Source organism: Apodemus sylvaticus, chromosome 17, assembly GCF_947179515.1.
Source record: "Apodemus sylvaticus chromosome 17, mApoSyl1.1, whole genome shotgun sequence".
Classification (NCBI taxonomy): domain Eukaryota; kingdom Metazoa; phylum Chordata; class Mammalia; order Rodentia; family Muridae; genus Apodemus; species Apodemus sylvaticus.
In genome coordinates, this window is record NC_067488.1 from 43,630,244 (window position 1) to 43,647,516 (window position 17,273).

Genomic DNA, 17,273 nt, shown 5'->3' on the forward strand with positions numbered 1-17,273 from the left:
TACCTTGTAGAGACAGGGAAGCTGGTGCTTCCATCCTCAGTCAAGCATGGCTCTGAAAACTTCACGGGTCTTCTCTAGAAGAGACCTCAGACTCCACCTGCCATGTACCTGCATTCGTCCCTCCACCTTACCTAATGGATAACATGAACCCCCAACTATGTGAAGGCTCACATAGTTGAAGTGAAGTCTTTGGTGGCTGCCCTTTGCATTCTGGTGCTCCTCGTTCATTCATTTACGTTCTCTCTGGGTATGGCTGGCCAAGCGAGGAGTGCCTTGGAAGTTCAGAAATGAAACGTGGAGGAAGGTAGTCATTCAACGTCTCCAAGTCCCAAGAGTCTGGGCTGGGGAGCGTGCAGCCATCCTTCTCTCTGAATGAACAGGGCTGCTGTCTCCACTGATGTGCATCCCTATATCTTTCATCAGGTTGCACCTAGGCCAGGCCCTGACCTCCACTATGTGCATCTTCAGCATGAACATTAGGGTCTGCTTACCTTACCCTGTTTCCTACCCCTCCCTCTCAGCTTCTGAGACCAATAGGAATATCAGATGGGCATAAACTGATGAAAGGGGCAGCAAGATATGTCCACGTCCTCTGGCAGGGTTAGTTACAATGGGATGTGGCAGATACATCACATTGCCAGATAAGGAGTGATAGTCATGTGCCCTCCTGATGGAGTGTTGGCCATCTCCACAAATCTAAGGTACTCAAGCCCTTACACCCAGTACTTTTGCATGCCAGAGAACCCCCATATGGAGATGAAGTGGGTGGGGATGTGATGCTGTGAGCTCTAGGGAGAGAGGCAGAAGTGGAACCTGGCCACACAACGCCATCCATTCCCAGTCTACCGCATATGATCATGTACCGTGTTTGTGGAGGAACAGGTAACTTTGGACATGCACGAATGCCATTCAGGGGCTGAGCTGGGTGAAAGAATTGGTATGCATCCCCACAGTGGGTTACTATTCAGCCACAAGAATGAGTAAGCATGGAGCCAAAACTTTGCCAGAAATACATCTTCCTATAAAGCAGATACTGCAAAAGCACCGCGTGCAAGGCATGTGATCCGGATGCCTATGACAGTGATGTTAGGAGCCTGAGGACTCCTCCTTGTGCTATTTGGACTGATGTACATGCAGCTTGAGGAAGATGCAAAGAAGGAACAATGTTCCAGAGCCACAATCAAAGGCAGCAGGAGAGACCTGACACTGTACATCCTGAGGTCGGGATTCAAAGTGGGAGGTGGGATGTGCAACCCACCTGCTTTTCAGGAGAGCTGAAATATTGTGTAAACTTCAAAGGAAATTTTGTATTTACTGATCCAGAATTGTGAGAGTGTCTTCCCCTCTTCACCAATGTCTACTCCCTCCTTATGAGATTCTAACAACGAACTCAGGTACGATTCTATCCTAATTTACCCTTTAGTTATTGGGCCTTCTTACAAGTCTGGGTAGAAGGATATATGCAGATGCATGGGTGCTGCTAAAACAGCTGCCCTGGAAAGTCTTTACCCACCATTGATGATGGCTTCCTCATAGCTACATAGATGGAACCCCTTCTTGATTTAACCTCCCCTGGCCTATATACCCTAAAACCTCCACAGACTCAGGCCACCTGAAGTTAAGGAAGCATTGCATACAAATAGCTGGGAAGAACAACTGGAATCTAAGGGAGGGTCCGGTGACCATGCCTTCTTCTATGAGGGAATGCCAACAGTCAATGACCCTGATGGGAACGGACCCACAGCAAGCAGGCCCATCTTCACAATTTGGTGAACACACTGGATGTTTCATCTGGAGAACTGCATTCTGTAACACCCAGCACACTCGTGAGCCTTGGCAGGTGGACATATGCAGGTTCCCATTAAGAGGAAGAGTTTTCTGGGATTCTAAGGTAGTAGTAGGGAATCTGGAAGGACATCTTCCTGGGCTTGGTGTGAATGACTCAGGCAGATGATACCCAGGGATGTCCTATATCTCCATCACAGCTCCTTGAAAGAACCGGAGCTTTGTTTCTCTCCGTGTGCTGCTGAGCCTTCAACTGCTCACAGAACTTGGCTACTCCAGTCTTAACAAGACCCTGCTGCATCAAGAGCTCCCTCTCTGCAGAAATGGGGGACCCTAAGGGTTTGGTTCAGAGTCGCTAGCCCCTATCTGCTTACATCTGCTCTCATCTATTTGCCAACTTCTCTAGAGTTGCTAAATTGGATGGCCTGGACCAGCTCTGTGCCAAGGGCTGTGATAAATGCAAAAGTAAGGGTGATCCTGTCTAGTCAGGGGTCTACCAAGGAGCATGTGAGCATAGATAGCACTTAGCAGGAGCCATCAGACTGGAGAATGATAAGGTCTTAGTTATTGCTGTGAAGAGACACCATGACCATGGGAACTCTTATGAATGAAAACATTTCATCGGGACTGGCTTACAGTTTGAGTGACTTAGTCCATTATCATCATGGAGGGAGCATGACAGATGCAGGCAGATGTGATGCTGGAGAAGGAACTGAGAGTTCTACATCTTGATCCAAAGGTGGCAGGAAAAGAACTGTATGCCACTGAGCCTGGGCGTAAGTGTCTGAGACTTGAAACCTGCCCACACAGTTGACACACCTCCAACAATACCACACCTCCTAATAGTGCCACTCCCAACGGGCCAAGTATTCAAGTACAAGAGTTGATGGAGCTACATCTATTCAGACCAGCACAAGTATGCAGAGAGGACCACAGCAGAATGGCAAAGACATGAAGGACGTATCTCTGTAGGCATAGAGAAGAGCATCAGACTCCTATTTGAACTCCCTGGCTCATTCCACCAGGAAGAGACATTGTATTTCGTATTTTCAAAACCAAAGTCATCCTTCCCACTACCATCACCAACACCACTATTACTATAATTATCACTATCATTTATCCTTACTATCACAATCAAAACTGCCACCACCACCACCACAATCACTACCACTGCCATCATTCCTACACTGTCACCATGACCACCACCTTCATCACCACACTGTCACTGTGACCACCATGACCATTACCATCACCACCTCCACCACCACCACATTCACCACCACAGCCATCATTCCTACACTATCACCATGACCACCACCTTCATCACCACACTGTCACTGTAACCACCATGACCATTACCACCACCACCTCCACCACCATCATGTTCTTCAGAAAACTACGAGCAGAGACCTCTGGGAATCTCTACGGCCTACTTGGCAGCTTGGTCTAGAACAGTGATTTCCTATTGCTGCAGCTCTTTAACACAGTTCTTCATATTGTGGTGACCCCCAATATACCATTAGTTCATGCCTCTTCATAGCTGTAATTTTGCTACTGTTATGAATTGTGATATCGATATCTGATATCTGACTCCTCATGGGAGTCAGAACCCATGGGCTAAGAACTGCTGGTCTAGAAGAATATGAGAGGGTTACCAGGATAGCTGATTTCTCATGTGACCTTGGGCACTGATTTGTTACTTCTGAACCTCAGTTTCCCCACTTTTAAGAGGAAATTATGCTCCCCAACCTCTCTACTTTCCATGTTCTGAGAGTGGAATAGCTGGAAATGTCTACTTGTGTTCTGTGAGTTTGAAAGTGGCATGCAAAGGCTCTGGATTTTCACTGCGTCCAGCCACGCCCTTCCTCAGCCTCTCCAACAGCCACATAGTTGTGGTCTTGGAATCAACCTCAGAATCTGGAAGATTGATTCTGCCATTGACTGGAATGCAAACAATATGCAAATGAACATGCAAATTTCCTGTAGTCCTTTGAGAGAGCAGCAAAGTCCTTTGGAAAGGGCTGCTCTGCCTCTGGTAGGCGTGTGAGGGACTGGGTTGGGAACGCTGTAGGAGGAAATAAAGGGCTTTCAAACCTTGGTGCTTGGCCCATCAGCTGTCTTCGCAGATGTCCAAGCTGCTCTTCATTGTCTCTAATGTACCTTCCTCCTCCTCTTCTTCCTCTTCCTCCTCCTCCTCTTCTTCCTCTTCCTCCTCCTCCTCTTCTTCCTCTTCCTCCTCCTTCCTCTTCCCACCTCTCTCTTCGCCCATCTCTGTCTTTTCTCACCCCTCCAACCTCCTCCCCTCATGATCTCATGTTTCCTCAGAGATCTCATGTTATCTATACCCGTGGAATCTCTGATGGCACAAACTGAGGTGATGCCACTTCATTGTCCCTGTCATGGTCCCACCCCACAGTCTCACCTCCAGCTATAGAGGCCAAGACCACACACTTCTCATAAGGAAAAGGAGCCTTCTTCCCAAGAGTACCATGCCAGGACAAGGGACATAAGGAAGAGGGTGACTTACCCTGAAAGATTTTTAACTGAGGCCTCTCTGGGGCTTGTACTTCCTCATAGCTCAGGGTAAAATACCTTTCAGGATTCTCTCTCTCTCTCTCTCTCTCTCTTTTTCTTTCTCTCTCTCTTTCTTCTCTCTCTCTCTCTCTCTCTCTCTCTCTCTCTCTCTCTCTCTCTCTCTCTCTTTCTTTCCTTCTGTCTGTCTTTCTTTCTTTCAAAGGTCTCTTTGTAGCCAGGACTGGACCTTGTGATCCTCCTGCCTCAGCCTCTCAAGTACTGGTTTTTGCAGGCCTGTGCCAGCACACCTTGATCCTGTCTGTCTGTCTGTCTGTCTGTCTGAATGTATATATGTAATGTGTGTGAGAGACAGAGTGGGGAAAGGAAGGGGGAGGGGGAAAGGGGGAGGGGGAAGAAGGGGAGAGGAGAGGGAGGGAGGGGAGAGGGAGAGCACACAGAGCCTATAAAGGTCAGAAGAGAGCATTAAACCCCCTGGAAGTGGAACTGCAGGCAGCTGAGAGCCTCATGGTGTGGAGTCTCCACAAAAGCAGTGAGACTCTCAACTGCCGAGCCATTTCTCCAGTCCTTTGTGTTATGCTGGGTGTTTGCTTGCTTGCTTGCTTGCTTGCTTGCTTGCTTGGTTTGGTTTGTTAAACAGATTTTTCTGTAGAGCAATTTTAACTTCCAGAAATTTTGATCCGTCAGGGAAGGTTCCCACCTGCTCCCTTTGTCTCTTGACCTTCGTTTCTCCTGAGTTTTTGTTGTTGTTGTTGTTTTGTTTTGTTTTGTTTTTGTTTTTTTAATTATGTTCTCTCATTTTAAAAGATTTATTATTTTATTTTCTGTGCATATGTGTTTGTGTGTGCCTAAGTGTATATGTGTACTACGTGTTTGCAGTACCCAAAGAAGAAAAAAAAAAAGGACATAGGATTCCCTGTAACTGGAGTTTAAGGTGATTTCCAGCTGCTATGTGGGTGCTGGGAATGAATCCTGAGTTCTCTGTAATGGTAATAAATGCTCTTAGCTGCTGATCCATCCTTCCAACCCCAACTTCCCCTAGCATTTGTTAGTATTCTGTCTAAGCTCCACCCCGTAATTACCTGGCAACAGCTAAGTATGCCCCTCCACTACCCCATTAGCTCCCATCCTCTGCCATGAATAAACTCTATTCTATACCATGTCTGTGTGCGTGTGGTCCCTCAGGGGGGAAGAGGTGCCTGGGCATGGGCCCGCCTAGGCACCCCCTTCCCACACCACACTGACATGTGCCACATTCCCTAAACCTCTTTCTCTCCTTTTATGACCCCATCAGTATTTACACCTTGTATCTGGGTAACTCATTCACTAGATTAATCAGCCGAGATTCTATGGGCCAAGACTCACGCTGGATGCTGGGCCTTCTAAGTTTGGACATATATTTAAAGACTTGTATACACCATTATAATACCATGTGGAGCAATCTCCGTAGCCTGCTGTGCTTACCTAATCATCCTTTCCTGCCCCAGCCAGTGGCAGCCACTGATCTCCACACCGTGTTCGTAATTTGCCCTTTTCCATAATATTGAAGGGTTGCGTGCACAGTCTGCAACCTTTTCCACCAGCTTCCTTCATTTAGCAACTTGCGTGTAAGGTTCCTCAGGCTCTTCCCATGGCTTCTTTAGCCCCTCTCAGTGTTGACTACTATTCCCTCATCTCTGTGTAGCAGCATCTGCTCACTTGCCTACTGCAGGGCATCTTGGTAGATTCCAAGTTTGAGTCATTATGGTTAAAGATGCTGATAAACACCTGTGTCCAGGTCAGTGTGAACAGACATCTCCAAGTCCTGTGGGTATGTACCAAGGAACACGGTTGCCGGGTAGTAAGAAGGTTCAGTTCTGCAGCATAGTAGCTTTTCTGTTCTGCCTTGTCACCAGTAACGGCTGAGGTTCTTGGTGACCCACATCCTGGACAACACTTGGTGTCACTTCCCAAAGGCGGACTTTCTCGCAGGTTCATGGTCTTTCCTTCCTCCGACTCAGTTTGCATTCCCCAAACTGAGTTTACACCGACACCCCCACCCCTCTTTAAGGCCAGGTCTCCCAAGTACCCTCCACTGACTTTCAGCTTGCTGTGTAGACCAGGCTGTCCTTAGAACTCACGTCCGCCCTGCTGGGCCTGCCTTCCTAGTGCTGTGTAGCACTGTGCAGCTGACATCTGCTCCTATAGTTGCTTTCTTGTTTTTGTTGTGCTTGTTTTGTTGATGTTGTTATTTGTTGTGCTTATTCCCCAGCTGTGTGTCCCTTTCCCATGGTGCACCTGTGTCCTTGCTCATTGTCAGATTGTTTTCTTACTCTTGAGTTTAAGAATTGGCTATGTCAGCCTTAGGTCCCCAGCAGATCTCTCCCCCACCTTACCCCCTCTTCCTGAGTCTGTGACACTCTTCATTCTTTCTTAACCCTGTGCCTTTTGCAGATATCTTTTAATTTTTTGCGATTTATTTGATTTGATTATTCTGGGTTACATAAGACCATTTTCACATAACTGTATTCTGAGCTTGGAGCTCATTCGTGCAGTAGCCGGCTCCCCTCCCCTGTGTACACTCCCTCCTTCCCTTTAGGGCTCTTTGTTGTCCAATTTTGCTTCTACTTTCCTGTAATCTACATATATATGATTTTATGAATCTATAAAGTAATGCCCACAGATGAGAGAAAACACAGTTGTCTCAGACTGGCTTCATTCCTTTGCTATTGTTTCCTCCGCTTGCATCTGGTTTCCTACAAACAGAGTAACTCCCTTCTCCTCTGTGACTGAAATTTTGTCCCTCCTCTGTACGGTCCACATTTTTAATCTACTCTTCCGCTGACAGACAGCTAGGCTGGCTCCATCATTTGGCAGTTGTGATTAGTGCTAAGATCAATGCCAACATGCACGTGTCTCAGTGACATGTCGCCCTGAATCCCTTTGGAGAGATGCTCGCAAGTGGTATCACTGAGTCACAAGTAGGTCCGCTTTTCATTCTTTCAGGGACCACCAAGCTGATCACCATAGTGCCTGCCGTGCCTCCCCACTAGCCATGTATAAGGGTAAGAACCTTTCGTTCAGATGCGTGACAGCATCTGTCATTATCAGCGTTCTTGACGCCTGCCCTTTGACTGGAGTGAGATCGGCTCAAACTATAGCTTAATCTGTATTTCTCTGAGGGCAATTGAGGTCAAACTATTTTTTTTCATATGTTTATTGGTCATTTGTATTTCATCTTTTGAGAGCTGTCTGTTCTTGTTAGAACATTTGTTATTTGGATTTTAGTGTTTGGGTTTTTGAATTCTTTCTGTATTCTAGCTATTAATCCTCAGGCAGATATATAACTTGACAGAGATCTTTTCTTACTTTGTAGGCTGGTTCCTTACTTAATTTCCCTTACTATGCGTAAGCTTTTTAATGTCATGAGGTCCAGTTTGCCAGTCGTTGGCACTGCCTGGGTGGCTGGACTCCTGTTCAGACAGTGCTGCCTCCAGACATGGGACCTCATATTTGTACCCGGCTGCCTTACTGTTTGTGTATTTATTTTATTTTGTTTTTGAGAGGTCTCTCTTTGTAGCCCTAGCTATCCTGGAATTCACTATGTAGTCTAGGTTGGCCTTGAACTCATAGAGATCCGTCTACCTCTGCCTCCTGATTGCTAGAATTAACGGCATAGGCCACCATACCTGCTGCACTCTGAAATTGAGGGCTCTAGCCCTTGGGTGGAGCCACAGTATGCAGACCATTATTAGTTTGGCTCTAAAGTGGCACCCATAGGCTTATGTGTTGAAAGTGGTGTTCAGAGTGGGGCTTTGAAGAAGCGCCCGGATAGTGAGGATTCTGATCACAGCAGTGGGTTAGTCACTGTGGTAGCTTAGATGTTTGTCACTGTAGCAAAAAAAAAAAAAAAAAAAAAAAAAAAAAAAAAAAGTTTAAGATTAAAAGAAAAGCTGACTTATTCTGGCTTATGGCCCATACCATCATGGTGGAGAGGACATCGTGGAGCTGTGCAACCTACATCATAGCGGGAAGCAGCGACAGAGTACCACCAATATCCTGGGTACACTGCCTCTCAGTCCAATCACATTGAAGATGGGTGTGCACCATCACAGCTGGGTTGATAAGTAAAAGGGCTTCTGGGAAGTGGCAGAAGCAGCAGAAGGCAGGCAGGGCCTAGGCAGAGGCAGGTCACTGAATTACACATGTGTGTCCTTAGCATGACGCTCTTGGGTTTTCCCGCATTCTGCTGTCCCCAGGGAGCAGCTTCCTTCCAGCAGTGTATAATTGATGCTCTGTAGATTGATGTGGTATAGACCTCTCTCTGCATCGGAGGTCTGGGGCTGGCCAGCCAAGCACTGGAATCTCTGAAATCACTAGTCAAACGAACATTTCCTGCTTCAAGATGGGTTCTGACATTCTGCAGGCATTCTGACGTGGTGACACAGTTGTCCAGCATTATTTGTACAAGTCACCTCTGCCTCCTGGGAGTAGTGTCTGCATCATTTTCAAAAGGCTCAATCTAAATTTCCAGATACCCAGATTTCTGGCAGCTCGGCCCTGTTGTCAAGCACCTTCTTGTTCTAGAGTAGGGAAGTATTTCTGGACCCTCTGGCCTCCTGGAACAAGGGACCCCTCACACCTAGTTAACCGTTCAACCAGAGTGCTTATGGGTGAATCGGGTTTGACCCAGGCAAAGGAGCAGCTCTCTCATGAGATGGGTCACCTGTGGTCATGTGCCCACGTACAACCAATGAGATTGTTAGGTAGAAGCTACGGGTTAACCTCTGGGGTAACAGAACCCACACACTGGAGAACTCAAACCATGGAACCTCACTGCCTCACAGTTCTGGAGGTGGGAACCAAGGTCAAGGCTCTGATGGTGAGACTGGGTTGTAGAGAAGAGCTTTTCCACACACGTCTCCCTCCTGCTGATCTTTGGTGAGCCTCAACTTGCATTTACACCAGTTCCATCTGCTCATGGACTTTCCAGAGACTTCTTCCTTCCTTTCTTTCTTTTATGTATTTTTTAAAATTTATTTATATGTAAGTATACTGTCACTGTCTTCAGACACACCAGAAGAGGGCATCTGATCTCATTACAGATGGCTGTGAGCTACCATGTGGTTGCTGGGATTTGAACTCAGGACCTCTGGAAGAGCAGTCAGTGCTTTTAACCACTGAGCCATCTCTCCAGCCTGCTTTCTTGCTTTCTTGCTTTCTTGCTTTCTTTCTTTCTTCCTTCCTTCCTTTCTTTCTTTCTTTCTTCCTTTCTTTCTTTTTTCTTTCTTTCTTTCCTTCTTTCTTTCTCTCCCTCCTTCCTTTCTTCCTCTTTCTTTCCTTCTTTCTTCTTCCCTCCTTCCTTCCTTCCTTCCTTCCTTCCAAACTCATCTCATTACCCCATTTCAAAGTAAGGTCAAGTCCTTGGGAGTCCCAGCACGTGATGCTCAGCCTTTCACTTCTGCACCCCTGCCTGCTGCAGGCCTGTTATTCTAGGCTCTGCACTCCCCTGACTTGGTGCCTAAGAAGCAAGAGCTGTGCACACAGAAAACCCTCCACAACCCTTCCTGTGCCCTAGAGATGGTGATGGGAAGGTGAGAAGCCATTGCCATGCAGCTACCCAGAGAAATGTGTGGCACTGAGGAAAGGAAAAGGTCTGGGATGGAAGGACCCCACAGGGAGGCACTGGGGTCCCCTGGTTCTTTGTGTTTGTTTTAGAAATGCCGGCTATTTGAATCTTAGGTCCCCCTACCCTGCCTCTAATAAACAGAAGAGGGCAGAGAATTGCCACAAAGGAATGGATGTGAATCTGAATGTTGGACTCTGGTCCAATAGGGGAGCTCACCCTAGTTGTGTGCGTGCGGGGAGGTATTGCTATTGTTCTGGGCCGCTAATGGGCTCTCTCTGCTCCCAGGTATCCCTGCAGATATGTTCACACACCGCTTTATGTTCAATTCAAGAAGAGGCCTCCCTGGTAAATGTGGAGAGGAGAGGCCTGTATAGGGGAGGCAGAGGTTCAAGAACTATCCCCAGCACTTAAAGCTGTTCCCCCAACCCAGCCTCAATCTTCTTATCCCAACCTAGTCTTAATCTTCCTTCCCTTTCTCTAAGAGGGACAGATGAGAGACACTATGGTGCTATCTATATATTATGGGTGCTACAGCGTCAAGATCGTTGGTACACGGAGGGACTCTGGTGAGGTCCTAGATTGCCTCCACACAGGCCACCTTGTGGGGGCAGGGAATGGTTGATGGGAACAGATAACCACAGGTCTGCTGAGGGGGAAAAACTGACTGTAAGGGCAGAGGTAGAGGGGCACTTGTCTGATTCATCTTCTCACAGATGGCTCTGGGGTCTGTTTACCTGACACCCAGGCTGTGTTACAATCTGGGATGCCCAGACAGCTGAAGACAATGTATCGTGTTGGTGAACTGCAGGGTAGGACTCAGCCTAGGGTATGAGGAACCATGTGGCTGCCCCAGCAGTGTTGATAATCCTCTGATGACGACTTAGGTCACTATGTAGGTAAGGATTGCACAGCTGTGCTGATGGGGGCGGGAAGGGCTGAAAAGGGCAGGAAGCATGAAAGGTAAGAACATGGGGCCTGCCCAAGAGGGGCTAACTGACGGTCCACATACAGAGAGCCTATGCGATGCCAAGGCTGAGCAGGTGAGCACACAGAGCCAGTCATGCCCACCTCCAGCCTGCTCCCGTTGGCCCCCAGCTCTGTCTGCCCGTCTGTATTGATTTTTCACTGTGCTGTTTATTAAATGCCCAAACCCCTTCCAATAAGAGCTGGCGTGGCATTCTGTATTCCTGGGGGGCTCACTAAGTCCAGATACGGGGCCTGACGGGGCAGCTGAGGCAACTGTTTGCAGATGTCTTGAAGCCTATTAGCTCAGCTTTAGGAACCAGGGTAGAAGGTTGGCTAATGTGGCTCAAAAGAGGTTTGATAAACTTTATGACCACGGTTGGTGTCCATCCTCAGGCGTTCAGGACTTAAGTCTATGATCACAGATCCTGGACCATGACTAACCTAGATTCGGGGCTTAATTAATGCTTCTGAATATGTGCCCAGATTTATAAATCAGTCAGAAATCGAGGGCATGTATATAAAGCAGTGATCTGGGATCAGTATGTACTCAATGACCTCTCAATCGGTAATGAGACGTTAGGGCTCAGTGTAAGAGTAGGGATCAGCATACACTCAGAACCAAGGCTCCGTTAATGAACCGGAGCTTAATTTATGGACAGAGATCAGTAAATAGCCAGAGATAAGTATGTGACCGGTGCCCAGATTCAGACGGTAAAAAGGTCAGAGCTCTCTCTTGGGATATGAAGATGTGGCTCACTGTACCTACCAAGCATGCATGAAGCCCTGTGTTCCATTATTAGCAATATATTCTCTCTCTCTCTCTCTCTCTCTCTCTCTCTCTCTCTCTCTCTCACACACACACACACACACACACACACATACACACACACACACACATGCATGCACTCACAGCTCTCTGAAGTGCCTCATGCTCTCTCTAGAACATTCCCCTTCTTCCCCTTCACCCTGTTAGTCGTGATGACCTCCTTCAAAAGACTGGTAGATGACTCAGGCTCTGGAGTCTATCCTAGACCCTGGCTGTGTGACCTTGGGCAGTCATCTCCTCTTTAGCTGCCGAACTACCCATTTTGGATGGGGCCCTGCCCTGCCACCTCTCCTAGCTGTGTGAGGACAGAGGGAGGTAGAAAACAAACCAGAAGGTCAGCGAAGCTGCTGAGGAACCTTCCAGAATATATGCCTAGGCCTCACCTTTGGTAGGAGCCTTTATGGCCTCAGGGGACCGCCTCTCCAGGAGGCTTAGGGGTTTGCCACCTCCACAGCCCGGCTGGTGCCACCTTGCTTCTCCCTGACCTGCATTCAATGTTCCTAGGCCCTGAGGGGTGTTGGGAAAACCCGCTGATCACACCTGGTTTGCACTCTGAGAGCTGTGACAAGGAGTGATCAGAAATAGCTTGAGCTCCTCGGGGCAGGTAGAGCAGGTCCTAAGGCGTGGGCAGGGAACACTCAGGTTATATTCTGAGCCCCTTTAGGAAGGACACTTCTACTTAGATCTAGTAGCCCTGGTCCCTTGGAGAGGGTCCATTCCCTGGGCACCCCTGGTCTGGGCAGGGTCTGTTGAAAAGGCAATTAGCTTTAAAGTCCTTGCCAGTGGCCAAGGGAGAAATGACTCAAAGCATCTGTCCCCCCATACCCACCCCCGGCTCTTCCCTCCAACAAGTGATCACCCTTTGGCTTCCTCCCCTGATAACCAGTCAGCGTCCTGGCCAATAGGAACCCACTGTGGGTCTCAGGCACCTTTCCCTCCCTGAGCTTTTTCCAGTGTGCCAGAAAATGTAACCTGCCTCAGGTTCACAAGGCGGCTGGCTAGTGAACAGATGTGAACTGGAAGGAGTCCTGGTCAGGACTAGCCACGCTTCCCTTAAGGTCAAATAGAAAGTTCTGTGCTTTTCTCCCGGCAAACCAGTTTTTGAGCAACTTGACCGTGGCGTCATTAGAAGCACATATCTTGACTGAATCTTCCCAAGCCTGGTACCCTATATGAGCCCTGGATCCATAAGGTCAGACAGCTGCCCCAGGACTTGGGCAGGCAGCCTGGCTTCTCTTGAGTCTTACACAGAGGAGGCAGTGCCTCGAGGGCATTATCTGGGAGAAGCCTCAGTAGGGTATTTGGAGCCTGCAGGATCAGCTCCCGAGGGCTAGGGCTACAGAAAGCTGGAGCTCTGGGGGGGTGGGGGGGGGGGGCTTTGCTCACTTCCCTGTTTAGGGATCACTCAGGCAGCTGGCCCAGTCTCCAAGGGGGTGTCCCATGGGGCTGGGAGTTAACCGGGAGGGCAGTCAGTTCCCAGACTCTAAAGGTGAGTAGGGGCAGGGAGTCTGGGTTGGCTTAGAAGAGCTAGTGGACTATTTGCTATAGATATGTCTGCTGCTCAGGCAAAAGGGTATAGCTCTGCAGACTGCACTGAGTCACTAGAGGACAGGGGTATCGGAGAGGTTGCAGAATCTGACCTGGCTGGTGGCTGAACTGAGACAGAAGGACCTGTGAAAAACCCAGAGCCACATAAGGAGACCAATGAGGCTTCCTAGACTGAAAGCCTCAGATTTCAGAATCATTTGATGTAGAGGAAGACTTCATGGACTAACCAGAGACCTGTTGGTATCTGGCCTCGCCCCCATGCCCACACTTGGGCCAGAGAACCCATGTGCTCACTTGGGGCTGTCATAGACCACGTGAGGTGGGGAGGCATCAGTACTGCCATCGTTTGCAGATGAAGCAGATAAAGCACAGATAAAGTGAGAAATACTCCTGAACTCACAGGCCTGGAAGACCGAGACACTAGGACACAGCCCAGCTAGCTGCAGGATTCATGAAGGTGTCATACCTTTACCTGGTGGTCCGGATGCAAAAGGGAAAGAGAGTTAGTGCTGCTACTGCTCAGTCATCTGAAACCATAGGATTGATAGAGAGAAGGACAAATGTCAGGCAGGCTGCCCTGCAGCCTGTGAGGAGGGGGCATGGTAGCACCGGCCCCAGCCAGAACACCAGTCCAGTCCAGCCGGCACCAGCTATGTGACACATGAGGCTGTTTACATTTAAATGAACTTAATGTCAGAAAAATGAATTTCCATCCTCAGGCCACAAGTGACATTTCCAGTTTGTAGCCACTGTGGTACGTGGAGCAAGCCAGAGTGGACTCTAGGCTTTGCCACTATCTCAGTAGGACAATGTTTATCTAGAGGCAGATGTTTCCCTTGATGCTGGGACCCAAAGGCAAAGCCCTCTCTGCCCTTTGTCACCCTGGGATCTAAGGTGGGGAATTTGGGAAGAAGGGGACTTGGGGGGACAGGGCTACAAAGGCCAGACTCCTATCTCCCCACATCTGACCCAGAACCCTGGGATGGTGGTTGTGAGGTGATCACTTCTTGGGAACTTCTCTTCCCTGTACTCGCTCTGAATAATGATGGTACCCAGAAAGTACTCCTTAGGCCCCAGTCTGTCCCTGGGGTGGATTGGTGGTACCAGAGATGATGAAAGAATTCTGTGGTGCATCACAGAAACAGAGCAGTGGTTGGGCAACTTCTCCTGGAACCCCTTGGGGTGTTTTGGCTGTCATTAGCCCTGGCTAGCCTCAAGGTGCAGAACCTGGAAGGTCTATCACCATCTCTCTCTGGGCCCAGGCAGGACCAGAGGTCCTTGGGCAGGGGGCACCAAGGAGATTGCAGAATCTGACATGTCTGGTGGCTGGTACCTGTGAAACACCTGGGACCACATAAGGAGGCCAGTGAGGTTTCTTAGGAGAGTCTCCAAATTCAGAACCTCCTCGACAAGGGAGCTCTTAGCATCAGTTCCACCAGCATTACATCCTGGCATTCTCACAGTTCAGTAGTATTAAGGCAGAGCTGGGTGGGGGTTGGGGTATCTGTTGGGGTGGGGCAGAGCTGGCAGAGGGCAGGCCTTGCATCTGCTGAGTTTCAGAATGGAAGCAGCACTCGGAGCCCTAGCTGGAAAGTTTACTGGAGGCATTATCATCGCTTGCTGCATAATGGGCTCAATAATCAGTATGTTATAGGATCATGGCCGACTAGGGTCAGAGTTCAGCTTTTGAACAGGATAAGGGCTCTGTGCAGCCCAAATCAGGACTCTGAGTGTGACTAATATCAAGGGTTTAGAGTGTGATCAGGGTCAGAGTTCAGGTTGGAGTAGAGTTTCTGGTTGGTGAGTTCAATGTCATGGTTGAGTCTAACTGTGGCCCTAGTCTGTTTTCTGGTGCTAAGAAGGTGCTAAGCTAAGAGTCTCATTCTCTCTGGCTTTATGAGACTCCTAGTCAGGACCCACCTATTGAGGCTTGCTCAGGAGACCACTCAAGGCAGACTCAGCAAGGGCCATATCCTTGGAATGATTTGGATATAGAATGGTACCTGGTGGATCTCGGCTAGTGCTGGTTATAAATTGGTGGCAAATCCCCTGGTTTAGAGTTGTAGGATCCTAAAGTAATTTTGCTGGAGGAATGGTTTCAAGTTACTTGTGTCTGGTGGAGGGGGCTCACAGGGGCTCACAGGGGCACCGGGTCAACTGAGGTTGTAGTTGACTTGGCCAGTGGCTGCTTCAGGCATTCCCTGCCTCTGCCATTGTTCTCAACTGCAAAGATATAAGGGTGCCCCGTTGAGGTCTTACCTTACACTGTCTGGACTCTGGATCAGAAACTTGGGTGAGAGAAAACTGCTGAACGCAGCAGTCAGTGGGGCACGTAGGGAGAGGAGTGGTTAGCCCTGTATCCCCCAAGAAGCCCCAGTGTGGGAAGAGAGACCACTTTGCCCTGATGTCCCAGGTCAAGCAGGTGTCATCCTTGCCCCAAGAACCTCCAGGCCAGATCCCCATATCCCTGCCAGGGACTTCTGCTGCCCTCTCTTATCAGCAAGAAACAAGTGTGGAGAGCGTTTGGATCCTGACTCATACATAGCCTAGCTGCGGCTCAGCTGCCTCTTGGCCTGATATCAGAGGCCCCCTGGTGACCACAGGCTGTTACTGCAGCAAAGAGGCCAAAGCAGGGCTAACCAAACTCCAGAGGCTGGAAAATTCAGAGGCCCAGCGGGAGCAGATGAGGGTCGTGAGAGGCCTCCTGCGAGGGGTACTGCCTCCTTTTTGTGATTTCAGATACCTCGGGAAGAAGGAAATTTCTCAAGAAGTCTAGGTGAATAGGATGGACTGGGAAGGACATTGCTGGACTTCAGTGTGGTCCTGCTCTAGGTTTCTCAGGAAACCCTGCAAGGTGAGGCCCTGCAGGAATAATTGGTATGCAGAGTGCCACGTTCAGTGCCTGAGTACCTAATTGGCTTGAGGCACTCCCCAACACACACACACACACACACACACACACACACACACGCAGGAAAAGTGTTGACTGCGATGTTGATGGAAGAAACTGATCAGATGTTTGGGTGGGGTTACAGGACAGCAGTGTGGGTCCTGACACCCCGCAGGGAGAGTGTTGACAGTGGCTGTGAGTTTGTACTGTTATCGACCATGGCCCTGAGGAGAGATGCAAACATCTGGGCCAGATGTGTTCCTCGGTAACAATGGTACTAGTGGTCTGCTCAAGTGCGCAAAGTAGTGGACTCTGTCTGTACAAAAGGTCTTGAATTCAGGGCGGATCACAAGTTGCAAAACGGGAACAAGGGCTCTGATGCAGAAGCATCCTGGTAGTATACGAGGACATGAGGCAACTTTCCCGAGGCCCGGGTTCCAGGACTCTTGGTTGTCAGTCTAGACCCTGGAGTGTGGAACCTCTGACATTGGAACATGGCACTGTGGCCTTACACATGTGTTGGGTCACATTCATTGCTGTCCTGGGATATATGGAACTGGCAAGCTGCTGGGTGAACATGCCTGAGAGAGAGAGGGACCCCTCTGGGCCCGACAGAGGGGGAACCAGGGATCTTATGATGGAAGACAAAGCAACTGAGGGGTCTCTCTCCACCTTTGCATGGAAACTGGCACTTGGGGACACTTTAAAACCCACCCCCTTTTGACTCTGTCCCCGGCGGGCTCCTCTCCCCTCAGCATCACAGGACAGGAAGTCTAGACTGGTCAGACCCAACTGAAGTGGTTCAGTGCCCCACCCCTGCTGTCCCTGGAAGGGCCCCAGTCCCTGCCTCTGACTCCATCTCTTTACCCATCACTCATCCAACCCTCCCACCCACCCACCCACCCACTCATCCACCTATGTGTGCATCATCCTTCCATCCGCATGGCCCACCCATCTATGTAGCCCTCCCCATAGTGCCACCCACCAAATCCACTTTCTTACCCTCACCTGCCTGTGTAATCCACCGACCCTGACAGCTATCTGTCCATCCATCTCCCCTCCCGACAGCCTCTACCTCTATTCACCTGCCTCCGCCACCCACACACCTATAGGTCTGT